Source organism: Macaca nemestrina, chromosome 14, assembly GCF_043159975.1.
Source record: "Macaca nemestrina isolate mMacNem1 chromosome 14, mMacNem.hap1, whole genome shotgun sequence".
NCBI lineage: Eukaryota > Metazoa > Chordata > Mammalia > Primates > Cercopithecidae > Macaca > Macaca nemestrina.
In genome coordinates this window covers 51,997,609-52,008,312 of record NC_092138.1, presented here as the reverse complement: position 1 = coordinate 52,008,312, position 10,704 = coordinate 51,997,609, and the positions used below count along the sequence as shown (strand labels likewise).

Sequence of the window (10,704 nt, the reverse complement as noted above, 5' to 3'; positions counted from 1 at the left end):
TATAGACCAATGGAACAGAACAGAGTCCTCAGAAATAATACCACACATCTACAGCCATCTGATCTTTGACAAACCTGAGAGAAACAAGAAATGGGGAAAGGATTCCCTATTTAATAAATGGTGCTGGGAAAATTGGCTAGCCATAAGTAGAAAGCTGAAACTGGATCCTTTCCTTACTCCTTATACGAAAATTAATTCAAGATGGATTAGAGACTTAAATGTTAGACCTAATACCATAAAAACCCTAGAAGAAAACCTAGGTAGTACCATTCAGGACATAGGCATGGGCAAAGACTTCATGTCTAAAACACCAAAAGCAACAGTAACGAAAGCCAAAATTGACAAATGGGATCTCATTAAACTAAAGAGCTTCTGCACAGCAAAAGAAACTACCATCAGAGTGAACAGGCAACCTACAGAATGGGAGATAATTTTTGCAATCTACTCATCTGACAAAGGGCTAATATCCAGAACCTACAAAGAACTCAAACAAATTTACAAGAAAAAAACAAACAACCCCATCAAAAAGTGGGCAAAGGATATGAACAGACATTTCTCAAAAGAAGACATTCATACAGCCAACAGACACATGAAAAAATGCTCATCATCACTGGCCATCAGAGAAATGCAAATCAAAACCACAATGAGATATCATCTCACACCAGTTAGAATGGCAATCATTAAAAAGTCAGGAAACAACAGATGCTGGAGAGGATGTGGAGAAATAGGAACACTTTTACACTGTTGGTGGGACTGTAAACTAGTTCAACCATTATGGAAAACAGTATGGCGATTCCTCAAGCATCTAGAACAAGAAGTACCATATGACCCAGCCATCCCATTACTGGGTATATACCCAAAGGATTATAAATCATGCTGCTATAAAGACACATGCACACGTATGTTTATTGCAGCACTATTCACAATAGCAAAGACTTGGAATCAACCCAAATGTCCATCAGTGACAGATTGGATTAAGAAAATGTGGCACATATACACCATGGAATACTATGCAGCCATAAAAAAGGATGAGTTTGTGTCCTTTGTAGGGACATGGATGTAGCTGGAAACCATCATTCTTAGCAAACTATCACAAGAACAGAAAACCAAACACCGCATGTTCTCACTCATAGGTGGGAACTGAACAATGGGATCACTTGGACTCGGGAAGGGGAACATCACACACCGGGGCCTATCATGGGGAGGGGGGAGGGGGGAGGGATTGCATTGGGAGTTATACCTGATGTAAATGACGAGTTGATGGGTGCTGACGAGTTGATGGGTGCAACACACCAACGTGGCACAAATATACATATGTAACAAACCTGCACATTATGCACATGTACCCTAGAACTTAAAGTATAATAATAATAATAAATAAATAATAAATAATAAATAAAAAGAAAAGATGAACACAATAGAACTTTAGGTACAGTAACTTTAAATAAAAGGAAGAGAAGACCCAAATAAATAAAATCAAAGATGAAATAGAAAACATTAAAATTGGCATTACAGAAATACAAAGGATCATGGAAGACTAATGTAAACTATATACTAATAAATTTGAAAGCACAGAAGAAATGAATAAATTCCTAGAGACACACAACCTATTAAAATTGAATTATTTAAAAATGGAAAATCTGAACAAATTACTATTGTGTGAGGTAATTTAATCCATAACAAAAAGTCTTCCATCTCCCCTACAAAAAAAAAAAAAAATTATGAACTGACAGCTTCACTGCTGAATTATACCAAACATTTAGAAAAGATCTAGTCCCAATTCTTCTCAAATTATTTCAGAAAAAAGTTGAATAAATACTTCCAAACTAACGTTACAAGGCAAGCAATATCCTGTTTCCAAAAAATAAATTAGAACACAACAACGCAAGAAAAAGCTGCAGGCCAATATCCCTGACAAACAGATGCAAACATTCTCAACAATATACTAGCAAACTGAATTCAACCACTCATTAAAAAGATCATTTACTATGATCAAATGGAATTCATCTAGGAATGCAAGGATAGTTCAACATACACACACAAAAAAGTGTGATATGTCACATTAAAAAGAAGAAAGACAAAACCATATGATCATTTCAATACATATATAAAAAGCATTTGACAAAATTTAATACTGCTTTATCATTTAAAAATTCTCAATAAGGTATAGAAGGTATTATCTCAACAAAGTAATGACCATATATGACAAACCCACAGATAATATCACACTGAATGGAAAAAGCTGAAGGTTTCTCTGTAAGATCATGAATAAGAATATGATGCCCACTATTAACACTTCTATTCAGTGCAGTAGAGGAAGTCCTCGCCAGAGCAATTAGACAAGAGGAGAAATAAAAGAAATCCTAATTGGAAAAAAAAGAAGTCAAATTGTTCCTGTTTGCAGATGTCATGATCTTATAGAGATAACACCCTAAAGATTTTGACAAAAATCTATCAGAACTAATAAACAAAGTCAGTAAAGTTGCAGAATATTAAACCAACATACAAATATCAGAATCATTTCTGTACACTAGTAGCAAACAATCTGAAAAAAATCAAGAAAATAATTCCAATTTCAACAGGAAATCTATTTGTATTTGAAATAGATTTCAAAATAAATAAGTAAATAAGATACCTAGGAATAAACTTAAACAAGTAGGTGAAAGATCTTTACACTGAATACTATAAAATATTGATGACAGAAATTGAAGAAGACAGAGAAATGAAAAGATATCTTACATTCATGAATGGAAAGAATTAATATTATTAGAATGACCATACTACCCAAAGCAATTTACAGATTTTATGGAATCCCTATTTGATTTGATATCAAAATATAAATGAAATTCTTCACAGAAATAGAAAAAAATCCTAAAATGACAACAACAACAACAAAAAAAACAAAGCTGGTGACATCACACTACTATACTACAAAGATTTAATAATCCAAGCAGCATAGTACCAACATAAAATTGGACACATGGACCATGGAACAAAAGAGAGACCAGAAATAAAAATCACATACCTACAGTGAAATTATTTTTTTACAAAGATTCCAAGAATGTACACTGGAGGAAATACACAGTCTGTTCAATAAATGATTCAAAAATTATATATCCACATTGATAAGAATAAAACTAAACTTCTATTTCTGAACATATTTGAAAACTGACTTAAATAACACCCCAAACTGACAATACTAAAAGAAATCATATCTTAAATGCCTTAAATGACATGAAAGTGAGCAAAATTTATTAAAATAATACTTCAAACATTCAAGAAAAATAAGCAAAAGTGAACAAGTAAATTTATCAGGTCATTCTTGCACTGCTATATAAAAAATCTTGAGACTAGTTAATTTATAAGAAAAGATATTTAATTGGCTCATGGTTCTGCAGGCAGTACAGGAAGTTTAATGCCATCTGCTTCTGGGGAGTCCTCAGGAAGCTTCTGATTATGATGAGAGGCATGGGTGAGCAGTCATATCACATGGCAATAACAGGAGTAAGAGTGAAAGAAAGTCATGAAAGGAGGTGCCACACATTTTTAAACGACAAGATCTCATGAGAACTTACTATCACAAATACAGCACTAAGCCATGAGGAATCTGACCCCATGATCCAAACACCTCCCACCAGGCCCCGCCTCCGGCATTGGGGATTACAATTTGATATGAGATTTGGGTGTTGACAAATATCCAAACTACATCATTCTGCCCCGGCGCCTCCCAAATCTTATGACCTTCTTACATTGCAAAACACAATCATGCCTTTCCAATGGTCCCCAAAACTCTTCACTCATTCCTGCATTAACTTAAAAGTCCAAAGTTCAAAGTCTCATCTGAGACAAGACAAGTCCCTTCCAGCTATAAGCCTGTAAAATAAAAGAAAAACACACACACAAGTTATTTACTTCCAATATACAGTGGGAGTAGGCAGTGGGTAAATATTCCCATTCCAAAAGGAAGAAATCAGCCAAATACAGCTCTACTCCCGCCGCCCAAGATGCTGAAAGGAAAGAAGGCCAAGGGAAAGAAGGTGGCTCTGGCCCCTGCTGTCATGAAAAAGCAGAAGGCCAAGAAAGTGGTGAATCCTCTGTTTGAGAAAAGACCTAAGCATTTTGGCATTGGACAGGACATCCAGCCCAAAAGAGACCTCACCCGCTTTGTGAAATGGCCTCACTATATCAGGTTGCAGCAGAAGAGAGCCATCCTCTCTAAGCGGCTAAAAGTGCCTCCTGCTATTAACCAGTTCACCCAGGCCCTGGACTGCCAAACAGCTACTCAGCTGCTTAAGTTGGCCCACAAGTACAGACCGGAGACAAAGCAAGAGAAGAAGCAGAGGTTGTTGGCCCGGGCTGAGAATAAAGTTGCTGGCAAAGGGGACGTCCCCACTAAGAGACCACCTGTCCTTCGAGCAGGAGTTAACACCATCACCACCTTGGTGGAGAACAAGAAAGCTCAGCTGGTGGTGATTGCACACGACGTGGATCCCATTGAGCTGGTTGTCTTCTCGCCTGCCCTGTGTCATAAAATGGGGGTCCCTTACTGCATTATCAAGGGGAAGGCAAGACTGGGACGTCTAGTCCACAGGAAGACCTGCACCACTGTCACCTTCACACAAGTGAACTCGGAAGACAAAGGCGCTTTGGCTAAGCTGGTGGAAGCTATCAGGACCAATTACAACGACAGATACGATGAGATCCGCCGTCACTGGGGAGGCAATGTCCTGGGTCCCAAGTCTGTGGATGGTATCGCCAAGCTCGAAAAGGCAAAGGCTAAAGAACTTGCCACTAAACTGGGTTAAATGTACACTGTTGAGTTTTCTATACATAAAAATAATTAAAATACAAATTTTCCTTCAAAAAAAAAAAGAAAGAAAGGGGCTACAGGCCCCATGAAATTTCAAAACCCAGCAGGGAAATTATTCAATCTTAAAGCTCCAAAATAATCTTATTTGGCTCAATGTCCCATATCCAGGGCATACTGATGCAAAGGGTGGGTTCCCAAGGATTTGGGCAGCTCCATTCCTGTGGTTTTCAGGGTTCAGCCCCTAGGCCTGCTCCAGTGGGTTGAAGTTAAATGCTGGTTGCTTTCCCAGGTTGAGGGTGCAAGCCATTGATAGATACTAGGATCTACCATTCTGGGGTCTGAAGGATAGTAGCTTCCTTCTCACAACTCTACTAGGCAGTGCCCCAGTGAGGACTCTGTGTGTGAGCTCTAACCCCAAATTTTCCCTTGGCAATGCCTTAGTAGAGGTTCTCTGTGGGGGATCCAGTCTTGTAACAGCCTTCTGCCTGGGCACCTAGGCTATTCCATACATCCTCTGAAATCTAGGCAGAGGCTCCCAGGCCTCAACTCTTGCACATTGTGCACCCACATGCTTAAAACCATGTGGAAGCTGCCAAGGCTTATAGCTTGCACCTTCTGGAACTATGTCCAGAGCTGTACCTGGGCCCCCTTTGAGATGAGGCTGGAGCCTGAGTGGCTAAGATGTGGTGAGCTGTGTTTTGATGCTGTAAAGGGAAACAGGGTCCCAGGCCAGGCACATGAAGCCATTCTTCTCTTCTAGGCCTCTGGACCTGTGATGGGAGGGGCTGCTGCAAAGACCTCTAAAATGTCTTCAAGGTCTTCTCCCACTGTCTTGGATATTAGCACTTGGCTCTCATTTAGTTATGCAAATTTCTCTAGCAAGAAATTGCTCCACAACCTGCTTGAATTAAAAGCTTTTTCTTTCTCTGCCCCATGAACAGGCTGTAAATTTTCCAAATGTTTTTGCTCTGATTCTTTCTAAAATGTAAGTTCCAAATGTAAGTCATTCCTTTGTTCATGTGTCTGTGTACAGGCTGTTAGGAGCAGTCAGGCCACATCATAAACAATTTGTTGCTTAGAAATTTCTTCTGCCAGATACTCTGTCACTATGAAGTTCACACTTCCACAGATCCCTAGGGCATGAACAGAATGCAGCCAAACTATTTGCTAAAACATAACATGCATGACCTTAGCTTCAGTTCCCAATAAGTTCCTCATTTCCATCTGAGACCTCAGCAACCTGGAAATTCACGTTCATATCACTACCAGAATTTTGGTCATAACCATTTAACCAGTCTCTAAGAAGTTTTAAACTTTCCCTAATCTTTGTGTCTTCTTTAGAGCCATCCAAGCTCTTACAACTTCTGCCTGTTTCCCAGTTCCAAAGCTGCTTCCACATTTTCAGGCATCTTTGTAGTGATTCCCCACTGTTAGCACCAATTTTGTATTAGACCATTCTTGCACTGCTACAAAAAGTACCTGAGACTGGGTAATTTATAATAAAAGAGGTTTAATTGGCTCATGGTTCTCCAGGCTGTATAGTAAACATAGCAACATCTACTTCTCAGAGGCCTCAGGAAGCAACCAATTATGGTGTTAGACAAAGGGGTATCAGGTACATCACACAGTGAGAATAGGAACGAGAGTTAGAGAGAGAGTGGCAGGTGGTGCCACACACTTCTCATGAAAACTCACGATCATGAAGACAGCACCAAGCCCTGAGGGATTCACTCTCATGATCTAAACACCTTCCACCAGTCCCCATCTCCAGCACTGGGGATTACAATTCCACATGAGACTTGTGTGGGGACAAATATCCAAACCCTATCAATGGGATGACATTGAACTAAAAAGCTTTTACACAGCAAAGGAAATAATAAACAGAGTGAAAAGGCAATCTACCAAATAGGAGAAAATATTTTCAAGCCAAAGTTCCAACAAAGGGCTAACATTCACCCTGTATAAGGACCTAAAACAACTCAGTAGCCACAAAACCCCCAAATAACACACTTAAAACAGGGACAATCTGGGTGTAGTGACCCATGCCTGTAATCCCAGCAGTTTGGGAAGCTAAGGCAGGTGGCTTTCTTGAGCCCAGGACTTTATGACCAGTTTGGGCAACATGGTGAAACACCATCTCTACAAAAAATAAAAATAAAAATTAGCTGGGTGTGGCGGTGCATGCCTGTAGTCCCAGCCACTCAGGAGGCAGAGGTTGGAGAATCACCTGAGTCTGGGAGGTTGAGGCTGCAGTGAGCTGTCATTATATCACTGCCCTCTAGCCTGGGCAACAGATTGGGACTCTGTCACTAAATAAATTTAATTAATTAATTAATTAATTAAAACATGCACCATATTAACCCATTCTCAAATTACTATAAACAATTACCTGAAGGCCAGGCATGGTGGTGCACACCTGTAATCCCAGCACTTTGGGAGGCCAAGGTGGTCAGATCACTTGAGCTCAGGGATTTGAGACCAACCTAGAAAACATGGCAAAACCCTGTCTCTACAAAAAAATTACACAAAAATTAGCCCCAGGTGTGGTGGTATGCACCTGTGGTCCCAGCTACTCCCAGCTACTTGAGAGGCTGAGGTGGGAGGATCACCTGAGCCCAGAAGGTTGAGGCTGCAGTAAGCCTAAATCATGCCACTGCAATCAAGCCTGAGTGACAGAGCAAGAACCTGTCTCAAAAACAAAACAAAACAAAACAACGACCAAAAAAACCAAAAAAACAAAAAACAAAAAACTAAGTGAGGCTGGGTGACTTCTAAAGAAAATAGGTTTAGCTATTAGCTAATTAGCTTCCAGTTCCATGGGCTGTACAGAAACCATGGCTGGAGAGGCCTCAGGAAACTTATAATCGTGGCAGAAGGCAAAGGGGAAACAGGCATGTCCTATGTGGCTGGAGCAGAAGGGAGAGAGAGAGAGCAAGGAGGTGCTACATACTTTTAAAGAACCACATCTTGTGAGAATGCACCCACTATCATGAAAACAGCAATAAGTATTACTTGAAAGACATACAAATGGTCAACCAATACATTTAAAAATACAGAATTTCACCAATCATCAGGGAAATTTAAGTTAAAATCACAATGAAATACCATCTCATTCCAGTTAGAATGGCTACTATCGAAGAGAAAAAAAAAAATTGTTGATGAGATGCAAAAATGAACACCTACACACTATTGGCAGAATTGCAAATTAGTACAGCCACTATGCAAAACAGTGTGAATTTCCCAAAATTTTAAAAATGGAACTACCATATGATCCAGTGATCCCATTGCTGGGTATATATCCAAAGCAATCGATATCAGTATGTCAAAGATAACTGCACTCCCACATTCATTGCAGCATTGTTCACAATAGCCAAAATAGGAAATCAACCTAAGTATTCATCAGTGGATAAATGAATAAAGGAAATGTGGCATATATGCACAATGAAATACTATTCAGCCATAAGAAGAGAATAAAATCATGTCATTTGTGACAACATGGATGGACTTAGAGGACATTATGTTAAGTGAAATAAGCCAGGCACGGAAAGACAGATAGCACATGATTTCATTCATATGTGGAATCAAGAAAAAGAAAAGAGAGAAGAGAAAGGAAGAGAAAGAGAGAGAGAGAAAGAAAGAAAAGAAAAGAAAGGAAGGAAAGAAAGAAAAGAAATAGGGAGGGATATTATTGTGAGATATATATATATATATGTATACTTTATTGACCTATTGATTGGTTTTATCTCTCTGGAGAAGCCTAATACATGCCACAACATGAATGAAACTTGAGGCTATTGTGCTAAATGTAAAAAAAGCCAGTCACAAAAAATAAATACTGTATGATTCCACTTATAAGAAGTAGGTAGAGTAATCAAAATAATAGAGACATAAAATAGAATGGTGGTTGTCAAGGTCTGGGAAGAGAGAATGGGAAGGTTTTTTTATTTTTTTTCATTGGATAAGATTTCCACTTTATTATTATTATTGAAATTATTTCCACAGGTTTTTAGGGAACAGGTAGTATTTGAACCTTGAGGCTATTGTGCTAAATAAAATAAGCCACTCACAAAAAATAAATACTGTATGATTCTACTTACAAGAAGTAGGTAGAGTAATCAAAATAATAGAGACATAAAATAGAATGGTGGTTGTCAAGGTCTGGGAAGAGAGAATGGGAAAGTTTTTTCTATTTTTTTCATTGGATAAGATTTCCACTTTATTATTATTATTGAAATTATTTCCATAGGCTTTTAGGGAACAGGTGGTATTTGGAACTGAGTAAGTTCTTTAGTGGTGATTTGTGAAATTTTGGTGCACCCATCACCTGAGCAGTATACACTGAACCCAATTTGTAGTCTTTTACCCTCACCCACCTCCCACCCTTTCCTCCAAGTCCCCAAAGTCCATTGTATCATTCATATGTTTTTGCATCCTCATAGCTTAGCTCCCACTTATAAGTGAGAACATACGACGTTTGGTCTTCCATTCCTCAGTTAACTTCACTTAGAATATTAGTCTTCAGTTTCATCCAGGTTACCTCATGTATGTCTTCTATTAAAAAGTGTCTGTTCATGTCCTTTACCTACTTTTTAATGGGATTGTTTGTTTTCTCTTGTAAATTTGCTTAAGTTTTTTTATAGAGGCTGGATGTTGGATATTTATAGGATGGATAGGTTGCAAAAATCTCTCCCAATCTGCAGGTTGCCTGTTTACTGTTGATCATTTTTCTTGCTGTGCAGAAGCTCTTTAGTTTAATTAGATCCCATTTGTCAATTTTTACTTTCATTACAATTGCTTTTGATGTCTTCATCATGAAATCTTTGCCCATTCCTATGTCCAGAATGGAATTGCCCAGGTTGCCTTCCAGGGTTTTGATAATCTGGGGTTTTACATTTCAGAGTTTAATTCATTTTGCACTAATTTCTGTATATAGTTTAAAGAAGGGGTCCAGGTTCAATTTTCTGCATATAGCTAGAAATTTGGGGACTCAAGGGAAAAGACAGGAGGGGGCCAAGGGATAAAAGACTACAAATTGAGTTTAGTGTATACTGCTTGGTTGAGATACCAGCACCATTTACTGAATAGGGAATTATTTCCCCATTGCTTGTTTTTGTCAGTCTTGTTGAAAATCAGATAGCTGTAGGTGTGCAGCCTTATTTCTGGTTCTCTATTCTGTTCCTTGGTCTGTGTGTGTGTGTGTGTGTGTGTGTGTGTGTGTGTGTGTGTGTGTACCAGTACCATGCTGTTTTGTTTACTGTAGCCCAGTAGCATAGTTTGACATTGGATAATGTGATGACTTCAGCTTTATTCATTTTCCTTAGGGTTGTCTTGGCTATTTGGGCTCCTTTTAGCTCCATATGAATTTTAAAGCAGTTTTTTCTAGTTCTGTGAAGAATGTCATTGGTGTTATAATAGGCACAGCATTGAATCTATAAATTGCTTTGGGCAGTATGGCCATTTAACACTATTTATTATTCCTATTCATGATCACGAAATGCTTTTTCACTTGTTTGTGTTACCTATGATGTCTTTGAGTGATATTTTGTACATCTCCTTGTAGAGACTTTCATCTCCCTAGAGAGCTGTAGTCCTAGATGGTTTTTTATGGCAATTGTAAATGGAATTGCACTCCTGATTTGGCTCTTGGCTTGACTGTTGTTAGTGTATAGGAATGCTAGTAATTTTTGCACATGGATTTTGTATCCTGAGACTTTGCTGAAGTTGTTTATCAGCTTAGGGAGCTTTCTGGATGAGACTATGTGGTTTTCTAGATATAGGATTATGTCATCTGTAAAATTCCTGTCTTCCTATTTGAATGTTCTTTATTTCTTTCTTTTACCTGAGTGCTCCAGCCAGAACTTCCAATACTATGATAAATAAGAGTGGTGAGAAAG

General features: G+C 38.5%; 1 pseudogene; it reads left to right on the top strand.

Moving 5' to 3' along the window:
* Nucleotides 1–4,004: 4,004 nt before the first annotated feature.
* Nucleotides 4,005–4,820, top strand: LOC105498409 (large ribosomal subunit protein eL8 pseudogene; annotated as a pseudogene).
* The last annotated feature ends 5,884 nt before the right edge of the window (nucleotides 4,821–10,704 follow it).